Here is a 15,543-nt window from a genome sequence, read left to right as displayed (position 1 = left end):
AGGCAGGCTAGAGGATTTCCAAAGGAGTTTGTAGGTTAAACACTGTCACACCCAGGAATTATTAACTGGAACTGTAAGCTAACTCTTTTTCAGAGAGAGGTAGTGGGGGACAGCCCCCCATAAAGTCAGAGGTGTAGGTGAAAGCACAAAGAAGAAAGTAGGCAGACTCTGGTTTTGGGGGTAGATGCTCGAGAATTTCCAGGGGGACTCCTGAAGCTCGATCCCGCCTTTGCGTATGCTGAGCCTCCTTCCTCATGACCTTTGTCATGGGTGGAGTTCTTCACGCTGGCTCCCGGCAGTGATAGAATTCCAGTTGAGCTATTCCAGATCCTGAAAGATGATGCTGTGGAAAGTGCTGCACTCAATATGCAATATGCAATATGCACTCAATATGCAATATGCCGGCTCCCGGCAGCTCCCCATTCTAGGGAAGTATTCTAGGAAGTTTATCCATTTAATGTCCATGTAGATTAATTCGTGGTGGTAGTTGTTCTGTCACTCAGTCATGTTCAACTCTTGCGAGTCCCACGAACTGTAGCCTCCCAGTATCTTCTGTCCATGGACTTTCCCAGGCAAGAATACTTGAGTGGGTTGCCATTTCCTTCTCTAGGAGATCTTCTTGACTCAGGGATCGAACCTGCATCTCCTGCATTGCAGGTGGATTCTTCACCGACTGAGCTACGAGGGATGCTAGTAGATTCATGTCTCTTCTGGTAGGGAAAGATAAGTAGAGATGCTCTCCATGTGGGGAAGCATGAGCTATAAGGGAAAACTCCACCTTATTCTCAGTGGTGCTGTGAAATGAAACGATCCATTAAAAAAAAAAAATCTCTAAAATAAAAAGAAAAGTCATTGGTCCTGGTGCATGCACACTGAATATATTGTACTGAATATTTAAAATATTCATTTAAGTCATATAATATTATAAAATGAATATGCTTCTTCTAATTTTCTTAACATTACCTATAAAGACGTGAGAAAATATTATGTAACTCCCAAAATGGAGCAGAGAACAAACTGCAGCAAGATGATTCAAAAAAACTTAGAAAGATACACACACTAAGTAGACCAACAACTACATACTCATGTGTTAATTTTCTTCAATATCACTCATTTTATAACTCAGATCATTCTTTTGATGGTCTAAATATGCATTTAGAGCACCATTTTCAAAGTCTAAGTTTCATCATTTGAATACATTTAACCCATCGTCCACTGCTCCTCCTGGTCTATGTTCAAAGAAAGCTGTGATGGAAACATCTTCAGATTTCTGGTCTAAAAGGAGTCTGCAGGCCCCCTATCTGCAGATAGGTGATCACAATGCAAATCATTTTGTGAAAACATGTGGCCCCAGACTTGGGAGGGAGTGAAAAAAGCTAAGGACTCGAGGTATCTTTGCAGAATTCTGAGACCAAATCCTGACAAAAACAAGGTCAGCAGGTAATTCCCACCAAGCACTCACTCCCACCTCCCCTCCTCCAAGGGCATGGCGCCAGGACCTGGAGGACTGCACCCATCCAAGAAAGAGCCTCTCCCCAGGGAGTCAGGCTGACCATCTGTGTGTCTAGAAGTTCCCACTCGAAAGACTTTGCGTGTCCCCACCTTACACCTGCATATTCATGATCTTTCAGAGTGAATGGGACTCTGACCTGGAGGGGTTTGTATTCACCGAAATGGTTCAGAAAGAATCTTTAACCAAGTGCTTTCCATCTGGTTTCCCATCAAGATCACATGACCAGTGTTAAGCAATAACTTCACCAGTGTCTTCCCCACAGAGTTCTCTATTGGTCCTGTGGAGCTCAGTGTGGTTTGTAGGGTGTGTTCCAGGGGATTCTAAGGGGAGTCCTGGGTTAAGGACATGGCTCCTGGTCCGTTTGTGAGAGCTGAAGCCAGACTTGAGTCTGAGGAGAGGTTGGTCTAGCTGGATTTGGACCAGGGAAGTCAGTCAACTCACATCATCTGTGTGAGCAGAGGGTTAGGAGCTCTCTCTGAGGAGAGAACAATCAAGAAATTAGTTCACAAGCTGGTCTTCAGGTAGGAAGTGATTGTTGCTGAATCTCTTCAGAGACAGAGGTCAGAAGAGGTCAGTCTTTCCAGCTTTTCAACGTCCTCTGTCTGTAGGTGCATTCGTTGCAGGTTAAAGAGCTGTGTTGATGCCTTTGAAGGTATTTTCTCAATACGCAGGTGTGAGTTTGCTGCATAACGCCCCCAGACAAGATGCAGAGCACGAGGAAGAAGAGGAAATGGCAGCTTCTCAGGTAAATGTCCTGTCCCAGGTCTGGGGCTGTGTCTGCTTTTCCTCAGGAAATGCCTGAGGTGAGAATCTGCAAACATTTACTTCACTGCTTCTAATTTTTCTGCCTGGGGTCTTTGCTATCAACTTATTTTTTCCTTTTCTTCTTATAATAGTGAAGACCAGCTCTTTAGACTACTTCTCCCTTGTGTCCCAGAGCCTTTTCTCCGTTTTCTGCATCCTGGCTTTCTATGGAGCGCGATGAATTCTCAGCATGAATTAGTGACTTTCTGCTGGTGAAAGTACTCCCTTTGTGAGAGATCAGCATGCGGAGTCACTGGTGTCTGAGATTCCCACTGGGATGTGGTTCGGTGTTGGGATTTTAGAGAAGTCGGAGAAATGCCCTAAGGAATTTATGTCTGGATGCAATTCAGCTGTTTAAATCAGGACTGAGAAAATATCCTTATAAATAGAATCGGCTCAGTGGTCCAGAATTTTGCAGAAAAGTTTCAGAAATAAAAAAATAACTAGGAGATCCTGTCCTCTGTAATGCTAACACTTCCTAGTTAAGTGAATTAGTAAGATACTAAACAGGGGAAGTATATGTGAAATGAAATTTGAATAAAACTGACATTTTTTTTGTTGTTGTTAAAGTTACAATTTCCTTATTTTTTCCAAAATACCCAGGCCGTGTATGTTCCATGTGATCCATTTATACCATGATACCTGTTGTCCACTGGTTCTGGTGATTTCACTGAGATTATCAGGCTATGAAGTTCGTATGTTTTTCCTCTATCTTTGAATATTGTTTTTGCTTTGGCTCAGTCTCTTCATTCTTTCTGGAATTATTTCTCCACTTTTCTCCAGTAGCATATTGAGCAACTATTGACCTGGGGAGTTCATCTTTCAATGTTATATCTTTTTGCCTTTTCATAGTCTTCATGGGGTTCTCAAGGCACGAATACTGAAGTGGTTTGCCATTCCCTTCTCCAGTGGACCACGTTTTGTTGGAACTCTCCACCATGACCCATCCGTCTTGGGCAGCCCTACGTGACATGATTCATAGTTTCATTGAGTTAGACAAGGCTGTGGTCCATGTGATCAGACTGGTTAGTTTTCGTGATTGTGGTTTTCATTCTGTCAGAGAAGGCAATGGCACCCCACTCCAGTACTCTTGCCTGGAAAATCCATGGACAGAGGAGCCTGGTAGGCTGCAGTCCATGGGGTCGCTAAGAGTTGGACAGGACTGAGCGACTTCACTTTCACTTTTCACTTTCATGCATTGGAGAAGGAAATGGCAACCCACTCCAGTGTTCTTGCCTGGAGAATCCCAGGGACGGGGGAGCCTGGTGGGCTGCCATCTCTGGGGTTGCACAGAGTTGAACACGACTGAAGCGACTTAGCAGTAGCAGCAGCAGCCCTCTGATGGAGAAGGATAAGAGGCTTATGGAAGCTTCCTGATGAGAGAGACTGACTGAGGGGGAAACTGGGTCTTGTTCTGATGGGTGGGGCCATGCTCAGTAAATCTTTAATCCGATTTTCTGTTGATGGGCAGGGCTGTATTTCCTCCCTGTTGTTTGAACTAAGACCAAAGATGGTGAAGGTAATGGACTTCCTTCCAACGGTCCTGTGCAAGCACTGCTGCACTTAGTGCCCCCGACTCTGCAGCAGGCCACCACCGACCCACGCCTCTGCTGGAGACTCCTGGACACTCACAGGCAAGTCTGGGTCAGTTTCTTGTGGGGCCACTGCTCCTTTCTCCTAGGTCCTGGTGCACGCAAGGTCTTGTCTGTGTCCTCCAAGAGTCTGTTTCTTCAGTCCTGTGTAAGTTCTATAATCAAATCCCACTGGCCTCCAAAGTCAAATTCCTTGGGAGTTTTCAGTCCCTTTGCCAGATCCCCAGGTTGGGAAATCTGTTGTGGGTCCTGAAACTTTCTTAACAATGTGAGAATTTCTTTGTTCTAATTGTTCTGCAGTTTGTGGGTCATCTGCTCGGCTGCTCTATGGTGAGGTTAATGACGACCTTCTCCGAGAGGGCTTATGCCACAGGCTGTGTGACCAGGTCTCCTGCACCCAGAGCCCCTGCCCCTGTGGAAGGCCACTGCTGACCCGTACCTCTGAGGGAGCACTCTGGCTCACAGTTCTGGCTCAGTCTCTCTGGGGTCTCTGGGTCCTGGTGTGCACAATGTTTTGTCTGAGCCCTCTGAGGGTCTCTGGCGGGCATGGAGTTTGATTCTAAATGCGATTTCGCCCCTCCACCATCTTTCGGGGACTTCTCCTTTGCCCTTGGACGTGGGGTGTCATTTTTTGGTGGGATCCAACATTCTCCTGTCAACGATCATTCAGCGGTGAGTTGAAATTTTGGAGTTCTTGCAGAAGATGAGCACACGTCCTTGTACTCCACCATCTTAGGCTCATTCCCTTCCTTGGGTGAGGATAATTCCTTCCAGGATCGCTTATTTACCCACCCCCCTCCACCCAGGGTTTTGGTTTCTGCATTTCCAGAATGTCTCCTGAAATCTTTTGCTTCCTCCAAGAGAGTTTCACATATCTGCTTTCTAGGGGGAAATGGTATTTATGACATTTGACAGAAAATTTTCATTATGAGTCCTTATAATTCTAACCTTCTATCTTCATGTAACCTGTCTTCTTCATTCTTATCATTGGGAAGTCGCTAAGTTGTGTCCAACTCTTTGGGATCCCATGGAATACAGCAAGCCAGGCTTCCCTATCTTTGGTTAGCTCCCAGTGTGTGCTCAAACTCATGTTCATTGAGTCAATAATGCCACCAACCATGTCTTTGCTGGCCCCTTCTCCTTTTGCCTTCACTCTTTCCCAGCTACAACTACAAATTGGCACTTGCCAATAGCGTTGCCAATGACTGAACAACAAGGGCATTTGCTATCTGCCTCTATGGAGATTGAACCCCATGCTACATAGCTGTTGCCCTTCAACAACCCCAGAGGGAGTTCGGGGTAGAGTGAGGCACTCTGTGCCCCAGGGAATCTGGTGGGACAGGTCTTTAGATAGTTGGATGTTTTTAGGAATAGATTTTATGATCTCAATCCTTGCATATCCTCATGTCTACAGAAGCATTAAATCCTTTCATGGTTCCATCAGATCCTCGTGATTAGCAAAAAACCTTTTGTAAAGTGAGTGCTTAATGGCATCGAACTCCACCTTCACCAAAACCTTATACATTGACTTTCTCCCACTGCCACTTTGGAGCAGTCCCTCAGAGCTATCTGAAATTCTGCCTTGCAGGCTGCAGACCTCATTTTGCCCCAGTTCAGTCCAGTCACTCAGTCATGTCCCAGTCTTTGCAACCCATGGACTGCAGCATGCCAGGCTTCCCTGTCCATCACCAACTCCCAGAGCTTCCTCAAGCTCATGTCCATCCAGTTGGTGATGCCATCCAACCATCTTATACTGCCTTCAATCTTGCCTAGCATCAGGGTCTTTTCTAATGAATCCTTTCTTTGCATAGGTGGCAGAAGTATTGGAGTTTCACCTTCAGCAAGAAGAAAGCAAAAAAGAACTAAAGAGCCTCTTGATGAAAATGAAAGAGAAAAGTGAAAAAGTTGGCTTAAAGCTCAACATTCAGAAACCTAAAATCATGGCATCCAGCCCCATCACTTCATGGCAAGTAGATGGGGAAACAATGGAAACATTTTGCCCCAAATAAAACTTAACTTGAAAATCTCAAGTTGAACATCTTTTTACTCAACACTAGCATCAGAGTGTTTTCCAGTGAGTTGGCTCATTGTTAGATGGCCAAAGGGTTGGAGCTTCAGCCTCAAGATGAGTCCTTCCAATGAATATTCAGGGATGATTTCCTTTAGAATTGACTGGTTTGCTCTCCTTGAAGTCCAAGGGACTCTCAGAAGTCTTCTCCAGCACCACAATTGGAAAGCATCAATTCTTTGGTGCTCAGCCTTACTTATAGTCTAACTATTTCATCCATACATGACCAGGAGAAAAATCATAGCTTTTGGCAAAGTGATGTCTCTGCTTTTTAATATACTGTCTAGGATTTTCATAGCTTTTCTTCCAAGGAGCAAGTGTCTTTTAATGTCATGGCTACAGTAACCATCCACAGTGACTTTGGAGCCCCACAAAAGTAATACTGTCACTGTTTCCACTTTTCCCCCATCAATGCCACGATCTTAATTTTTCTGAATGTTGAGTTTTAAGCCAGCTTTTTCACTTTCTTCTTGCACCCCTATCAAGAGCTTCTCTAGTTCTTCTTTGCTTTCTACCATTAGAGTGGTATCATCTGCATATCTGAGATTGTTGATGTTTGTCAAGGAAATCTTGATTCTACCACTAAAGAAAGTGAAAGTTGGTTGCACAGTCTTATCCCACTCTTTGCAACCCATGGACTGTAGCCCGCTAGGCTCCTCTGTCCATGGGATTCTCCAGGCAAGAATACTGGAGTGGGTTGTCGTTCTCCAGGAATTGAACCGTGGTCCCCTGCATTGCAGGCAGATTCTTTACCAAATGAGCCACTAGGAAAGCCCTACTACCAAAAAGCCTTTTGTAAATGCAAGTCTCTGAGCCCAGGTGGAACAAAGCCAGCTATTCAGAAGCCATTGGATATTTCCTACTCCTTAACTGCCTCTTGAGAAACCTATATGCAGGTCAGGAAGCAACAGTTAGAACTGGACATGGAAAAACAGACTGGTTCCAAAGAGGAAAAGGAGTACATCAAGGCTGTGTATTGTCACCCTGCTTATTTAACTTATATGCAGAGTACATCATGAGAAACTCTGGGCTGGAAGAAGTACAAGCTGGAATCAAGATTGCAGGGAGAACTATCAATAACTTCAAATATGCAGATGACACCACCCTTATGGCAGAAAATGAAGAGGAACTCAAAAGCCTCTTGATTAAGGTGAAAGAAAAGAGTGAAAAAGTTGGCTTAAAGCTCAACATTCAGAAAATGAAGATCATGGCATCTGGTCCCATCACTTGATGGGAAATAGATGGGGAAACGGTGGAAACAGTGTCAGACTTTATTTTTGGGGGCTCCAAAATCACTGCTGATGGTGACTGCAGCCATGAAATTAAAAGACGCTTACTCTTTGGAAGGAAAGTTATGACCAACCTAGATAGCATATTCAAAAGCAGAGACATTACTTTGCCAACGAAGGTCCGTCTAGTCAAGGCTATGGTTTTTCCTGTGGTCATGTATGGATGTGAGAGTTGGACTGTGAAGAAAGCTGAGCACCAAAGAATTGATGCTTTTGAACTGTGGTGTTGGAGAAGACTCTTGAGAGTCCCTTGGACTGCAAGGAGATCCAACCAGTCCATTCTAAGGGAGATCAGTCCTGGGTGTTCTTTGGAAGGAATGATGCTGAACCTGAAACTCCAATACTTTGGCCACCTCATGCGAAGAGTTGACTCATTGGCAAAGACTCTGATGCTGGGAGGGATTGGGGGCAGGAGGAGAAGGTTGGATGGCATAACTGACTCGATGGACGTGAGTCTGAGTGAACTCCAGGAGTTGGTGATGGACAGGGCGGCCTGGAGTGCTACGATTCATGAGGTCGCAAAGAGTCGGACACACTGAGCAACTGAACTGAACTGAACTGCTGGGGGCAGGGGCGTGGGGTGATTATAAGAGGAGACCAGATCAGATCAGATCAGATCAGTCGCTCAGTCGTGTCCGACTCTTTGCGACCCCATGAATCACAGCATGCCAAGCATCCCTGTCCACCACCAACTCCTGGAGTTCACTCAGACTCATGTCCATCGAGTCAGTGATGCCATCCAGCCATCTCATCCTCTGTCGTCCCCTTCTCCTCTTGCCCCCAATCCCTCCCAGCATCAGAGTCTTTTCCAATGAGTCAACTCTTCGCATGAGGTGGCCAAAGTACTGGAGTTTCAGCTTTAGCATCATTCCTTCCAAAGAAATCCCAGGGTTGATCTCCTTCAGAATGGACTGGTTGGATCTCCTTGCAGTCCAAGGGACTCTCAAGAGTCTTCTCCAGCACCACAGTTCAAAAGCATCATTTCTTTGGTGCTCAGCTTTCTTCACCGTCCAACTCTCACATCCATACATGACCACAGGAAAAACCATAGCCTTGACTAGACGGACCTTTGTTGGCAAAGTAATGTCTCTGCTTTTCAATATGCTATCTAGCTTGGTCATAACTTTCCTTCCAAGGAGTAAGTGTCTTTTAATTTCATGGCTTCAGTCACCATCTGCTGTGATTTTAGAGCCCAAAAAACAAAGTCTGACACTGTTTCCACTGTTTCCCCATCTATTTCCCATCAAGTGATGGGACCGGATGCCATGATCTTCGTTTTCTGAATGTTGAGCTTTAAGCCAAATTTCACTCTCCACTTTGACTTTCATCAAGAGGCTTTTGAGTTCCTCTTCACTTTCTGCCATAAGGGTGGTGTCATCTGCATATCTGAGGTTATTGATAGTTCTCCCTGCAATCTTGCTTCCAGCTTGTGCTTCTTCCAGTCCAGTGTTTCTCATGATGTACTCTGCATATAAGTTAAATAAGCAGGGTGACAATATACAGCCTTGACGTACTCCTTTTCCTCTTTGGAACCAGTCTGTTGTTCCATGTCCAGTTCTAACTGTTGCTTCCTGACCTGCATACACATTTCTCAAGAGGCAGATCAGGTGGTCTGGTATTCCCATCTCTTTCAGAATTTTCCACAGTTCAATGTGATCCACATAGTCAAAGGCTTTGGCATGGTCAGTAAAGCAGAAATAGATGTTTTTCTGGAACTCTCTTGCTTTTTCCGTGACCCAGCGGATGTTGACAATTTGATCTCTGGTTCCTCTGCCTTTTCTAAAACCAGCTTGAACGTCAGGAAGTTCACGGTTCACATATTGCTGAAGCCTGGCTTGGAGAATTTTAAGAATTACTTTACTAGCATGTGAGATGAGTGCAATTGTATGGTAGTTTGAGCATTCTTTGGCATTGCCTTTCTTTGGGATTGGAATGAAAACTGACCTTTTCCAGTCCTGTGGCCACTGCTGAGTTTTCCAAATGTGCTGGCATATTGAGTGCAACACTTTCACAGCATCATCTTTCAGGATTTGAAATAGCTCAACTGGAATTCTATCACCTCTACTAGCTTTGTTTGTAGTGACGCTTTCTGAGGCCCACTTGACTTCACATTCCAGGATGTCTGGCTCTAGGTCAGTGATCATACCATCGTGATTATCTGGGTTGTGAAGATCTTTTTTGTACAGTTCTTCTGTGTATTCTTGCCATCTCTTCTTAATATCTTCTGCTTCTGTTAGGTCCTTATCATTTCTGTCCTTTTTTCAGCCCATCTTTGTGTGAAATGTCCCCTTGGTATCTCTAATTTTCTTGAAGAGATCTCTAGTCTTTCCCATTCTGTTGTTTTCCTCTATTTCTTTGCACTGATCGCTGAAAAAGGCTTTCTTATCTCTTCTTGCTATTCTTTGGAACTCTGCATTCAGATGTTTATATCTTCCCTTTTCTCCTTTGCTTTTGTCTTCTCTTCTTTCACAGCTATTTGTAAGGCCTCCCCAGACAGCCATTTCGCTTTTTTGCATTTCTTTTGCATGGGGATGGTCTTGATTCCTGTCTCCTGTACAAATTCACGAGCCTTATTCCATAGCTCATCAGGCACTCTATCTATCAGATCTAGGCCCTTAAGTCTATTTCTCACTTCCACTGTATAATCAAAGGGATTTCATTTAAGTCATACCTGAATGGTCTAGTGGTTTTCCCTACTTTCTTCAATTTAAGTCTGAATTTGGCAATACGGAGTTCATGGTCTGAGCCACAGTCAGCTCCTGGTCTTGTTTTTGCTGACTGTATAGAGCTCCTCCATCTTTGACTGCAAAGAATACAATCAATCTGATTTCGGTGTTGACCATCTCTTATGGTAAACAAGGGATTAGGATGTGAAACAATTAGGATGTGAACAATTAGGAAGCCAGATTACTTCTGGATAGCTAGATGCATATGAAAGAAATGATTTCAATAAGTCTGGACACTTGTATCTTACCATACAGAGAAGATCACTAAATCTCTTCATGTAAGGGATCTTTTTCGTAATTATTGTAACCTTTAATAATCAGATTACCTGCCCATTGCTGCAAACTTGTCTATAGTCTGTCTCCTCCCCTGACTCCTCAGAGTCAGCTGTCTCAAGATCACCTGACATACTGTCTCCTGGGCTCAAGACCTAACATTCCCACCAAATAAAACCGAATTCTCAACTTTGAGGTCGCTTTTTTTTTTCCCCAGCTGAGAGTTATGTCACTTATTACTTAACACAGATCATTATTTCCTTTGTTGATCATCAGATATGCATTTAGGCATCATTTCCGCAGGCATTTGTCCATTCCCATACACACTTTTGGGCTTCACAGGTGGCAATGGTCCTAAAGAATCCACTGGCCAATGCAGGAGGCCCAAAAGACGTGGGCTTGCTCCCTGGGTTGGGAGGATCCCCTGGAGGAGGAAATGGCACCCCACTTCAGTATTCTTGCCTGGGACTTCGTATGGGCAGAGAGACCTGGTGGACTGCAGTACAAGGGGCCCCAGAGTCAGACCTGACTCAGCGTCTAGGCACACACATTTTTAAGCCAGTGTTCACTGCTGCCCCTGGTTCATTTTCAAAGAAAGCTGTGATGGAAATACCTTCAGGCTCCTTGTCTCTGAAGTTGGAGGTCCCTCACCTGCAGGCGGGTGGTCACAATGCAAATCATTTTGTGAAAAGCTGTGTCCCCCAGGCTGCAGAGAAGGGTGAAAATGAAGTACTCAAGGTATCATGGGGCCCTCCAGGTGGTGCTAGTTGTAAAGAACCCACCTGCCAATGGGGAGATGTAAGAGATGCAGGTTCCATCCCTGGGTTGGGAATATCCCCTAGAGGAGGCCATGGCAACCCACTCCAGTATTCCTGCCTGGAGATTCCCCATAGGCAGAGAAGCCAATGGGGCTACACTCCGTGGATTCGCAGGGTTGGACAGGACTGAGCGACTTAGCCTGCAGCAGGCAAGGTATCTTCTGGAAGAATTCTGAGAGCAGAGCCTTCCAGCAACTCAGGGCCCCCAGATGATTCCCACCAAGCAGTCACTCCCCATCTCCCCTCCCTAAAGGGCACAGATACCAGGCCTTGGAGGGCCACACCCATCCTAGAAGGAGCCCCTCCCCAATCAGGCAGACATTCTTTGTTTCTAGAAGTTCCCGCCCTAAATCCTCCCTGAGGTCTCAGGAGTGCTGAGTGTGAGGCTGCAGCTCTTGGCTCATGGACCTGAGTCTTCCTCTTACATTGTTTCAAAAACCCTCACAGGCTGGGTCAGGTAACCTGGTAGTTCTGTCCTTTATCTCTCACGAATTGTACTGTGGTCTGCACTCCGAAATGCAAAAAGAAAGGAGAACTAGCAGGGGTGGTCTGCAAAGAGAATGCAGGAAAGGTAAGCACCAGAAACAGGATGTGATTAGCATATCAGGTTAGTCTTGATTATCTGCCACAGACCAGGAACCAAGTGAGAAAGGATCTCTGAAAAAGGCAAAGAGAAACAAGAAAACTTTTTTCTCAATCATTGTAGCACTTGCAGATTCAAGAGTTGTGGATGCCTTTAAAGTTATTTTCTTAACACCCAGATATGAGTTTGTGACAAAATATCCCCAGAGGAGACACAGAGCTGGAGGAAGAAGAGGAGGAAATGGCAGCTTCTCAGGTAAATGTCCTGTCCCAGGTCTGGGGCTGTGTCTGCTTTTCCTCCTGAAATGCCTGGACTGAAAATCTGCAAAACTTCAATTCTCTGCTTCTAATTTTTCTACCTAAGGTGTTTGTTTTTCCAGTTTTTCTTGTAGTAAAGAAGACTGGCTCTTTTTCCTTATGTCCCAGAGCCCGTTATCCAATGTATGTATCCTGGCATGGTGAATTCTCAACATGAATTAATCAGTTTCAATGTTGAACATATTCCCTTTGTGAAAGACCAACACAAGGAGGCATTGGTATAAGGGATTCTCAGTGGAATGTTGTTCTGTGTTGGGATTCTAGGAAAGTAGGGGAAATGCCATGATGTGTTTATATCTGGATGCAACTTCAGGTCTTTAAAACAGGGGCAAAAGGCAATGCCCTTGGAAATAGAATGAACTCAGTGGTCCAGAATTTTTCAGAAGATTTTCAGAAATAAAAAAATGTAGTTGGGACTATCCTCTTCCTCTGTGTTGATAAGAAAGACTTACTAATTAAATGTGGTATTAGGCTACATGTCACAGGTGGTATACATGAAGTGAAATTTGCTTAAAACTAACATTTTTCAATGATAGATTCAAATCATGGTTTCTGTAATATTGCCAAAATACCCATGCAGTAATAATGCATTCTTCCATGTACTTCTAACCCCATGACTCTGATGTTCACTGGTTTAGGTACTTCTGTGAGAGTCCCATGTTATGGAGCTTATGTATTTTCCTTTTGTCTTTAACAAGTGCCTTGGAAAGATAAAGTGAGGGATGTGCCTAAACTATTACAGTTAATGGGGGAATCCCATATGCTCTTAGTTTTCTCTTTGCTTTGGAAGATGACTGTGTTTAGTAGAGATGCTGGGTTTGGGGAGTGGGAGTTTTTGTCACTCAAGCCCAGGTCTGATCATTTCCAGGTACACTCCATGCTCACATCAGAGTCTCATCACATTTTTTTATTTTTCAAAATGTTTATAAGAATCTTATTAGTGCTAATTTACGTTCAACTGTATTAAAATTTGAACTATAGCTCTTTGCAAATGATACAGATTTTCAGGAAATTAAAAAATTCAGAACCAGAGCTCTATTTTACATCATTGTGTATATCTGTATCCTAGTTTATTTAAAGAAACAAAAATAATATCATCCTCATGTATTTATTTACATTTTTAATAAGTTAAAACATTTTTATGTTATTGACATGACAACTTTTCTCTATTAACTATTAATAATAAATATATAGTCCCATTTAAGTATATGTCTGTGTCCATAAACCTGTTAACATGATTTGATTGTTTTTTTCTTTCTTTTTCTTTCTAAGATTTCCTGGAGAAGGGAATAGCTACCCATTCTAGTATTCTTGCCTGGAGAATCCTAAGGATAGAGGGGCTATCATTTCTGTTGCACATTCAACAGTCTGTAAAAACTGTCAGAAAGATATACAGTGTATACTAAATACTTAAAATGATTCTTGGTGCCAAGGTTACTATCCTATAAGACCTGTAAAATCTGTAAAAGACTTAAAGTTCAAACTTAAGTATGAGTTCTTCCCTACTATTCTACTTTGTTGCTGTTCAGAATGGTCATTCATGGAGCAGAATTTGCAACATTACTAGTTCAAATAAGCTTGGTAAAAATGGGGCACATTTTCTTCACTCCAGAACTCTTGGATCAGAATCTGCTTTTTAAAAGTGTTTCCTGTTTTTTGGTAGACAATTTATTCTGGGTCACACAAGTACAACACTCAAAAATAAATATGTCAGGGTTGATCTGATTACATTATAATTTCTCTTCCACATCAGAATAGGTTCTTGTGAATCATATCCTCTTTTCTTGGGGTTAAAAATATGGTAGAAAATGTTACTGTGTGATACTGGGAACTACACCAAATCAAAATCAGTTCTCTGAAATTGCTGTTTTCATTTAGGGTCATGTTAGGAAGTCTTCACTTGGCCATATGACAGTCAGTTCAGTCATTCAGTCATCAGTCGTGTCTGACTCTGCGATCTCAGTTGTGTCTGATTCTTTGTGACCCCAAAGTACGTGGCATCTGTACTTTGTATTTCAGGGACGGCTGATGTTCCAGGATGTGACCATAGATTTCACTCTAGAGGAGTGGGAATGCCTGGACCTCGATCAGCGGGAATTGTACAGGAACATGATGTTAGAGAACTATGGGAACCTGGCCTCATTGGGTGAGGATATCTGCTTTCCAGAATCCCTTATCCACCACTGGGTTTAGTTTCTAGAACGTCTCCTGGAATTTTCTGCTTCCAACAATAGCTTCAGATCCCTGCTTTCTAGCAGGAAATGGGTATTTGTGAGTTTAGATAGAAAGCCTTCATGGTGATTCTGTATGATTCTAACCTTTTTCTTCCTTGATGTAATCTGCCTCCTTCACTCTAGCCTAGTGGTGATTATATCAGTTCCATGGTATTAAACAGTGACACCTTCCTCTTAAAATCACATTTACACAACTTACTTGTGCCTTGTAGTACTTGACCAGAATCTCAGGATCTGATTTTTATGTATTTGTTAGTGTTGTAAGGGTGCTTTCAATAAAGTATTTGGGGAAATCATTCTCTAGGCTGTATTAACATTCACCCTGTGTTCTCTTCTCACCCAAATACATATTGGATTGGAAACTGATGAATCCCTGGCAAAACAAATATTCCTTTCTCTGATGAATAGGTCTTGTGGTCTCTAAGCCGGACCTGGTCACCTTTTTGGAGCAAATGAAGAATCCCTGGGATATAAGGAGAACGGACACAACAGCCACATACCCATGAAGGTGTGAATGGATGGAGCTGATGACTCAGGTGAGAGGTCCAAGGAGCAGTGAGGAAGTGATCCTTCGTCATGTGCCTTCGGAAGATGTGCTTCAGTGGAAATGATTTTGGAGAACTCTGGGTTAATTTCTGTTGCTGTCATAGACGACATTGCCTGGCTTATTCTGCCTCTCAATCATTCATGAATTCAGCTCCATGATTACTTTTCTCATTCACAGTGAGAATTCAAATTCTCTTCTTGGCTTGTGACAACTTGCATGAGTTGGCTGCTCTTTCATTTCTTGGGGTTCCTAGGAAAACTGTGCCCATTGATGAGTAAATATAGGACATTTTTTTTTAAGTTTGTTTCTACCTCTAGACAGAAGTGTGTGAGTGGAGTTGCAAACAACTGCCAAAACTCTAGGAATAATGGGGAAAGAATTTTTTTTTCTGATTTATAATTTCTAAAACACTGGAAGCTACAAATATGACCTTATAAATTTCAAACTCAAGTCATTTCAGTGTATAAAGCAAAACATCTGTAAAATGAGAGAATACAAATCTCAGGGTTACTTCAATGTTTCACTTTTCTTTATGTGAACTCATTTTAAATATCTGAAGTGTATTTGCTGCAATTCCTCAATGGTAAAATACTTTATTCAATTAACTCAAAGATTTTTAAAATAAATTGGCATAATAGCTTAGAACATTTTCCACCATATTTCTAATGGTTGCTTCAAACTATTAACATTTTAGATCATATAAAGAAGTCCTTTTCAGTCCTTTAAATCCTTGTTGGAGTGTAGCTGTTTTACAATGTTGTACTCTTACACAGCAAAGA

Source organism: Bos javanicus, chromosome 18, assembly GCF_032452875.1.
Source record: "Bos javanicus breed banteng chromosome 18, ARS-OSU_banteng_1.0, whole genome shotgun sequence".
NCBI classification, from domain to species: Eukaryota; Metazoa; Chordata; class Mammalia; order Artiodactyla; family Bovidae; genus Bos; species Bos javanicus.
The sequence above is the reverse complement of the archived record's forward strand: the minus strand, read 5'-3'. Positions refer to the sequence as shown.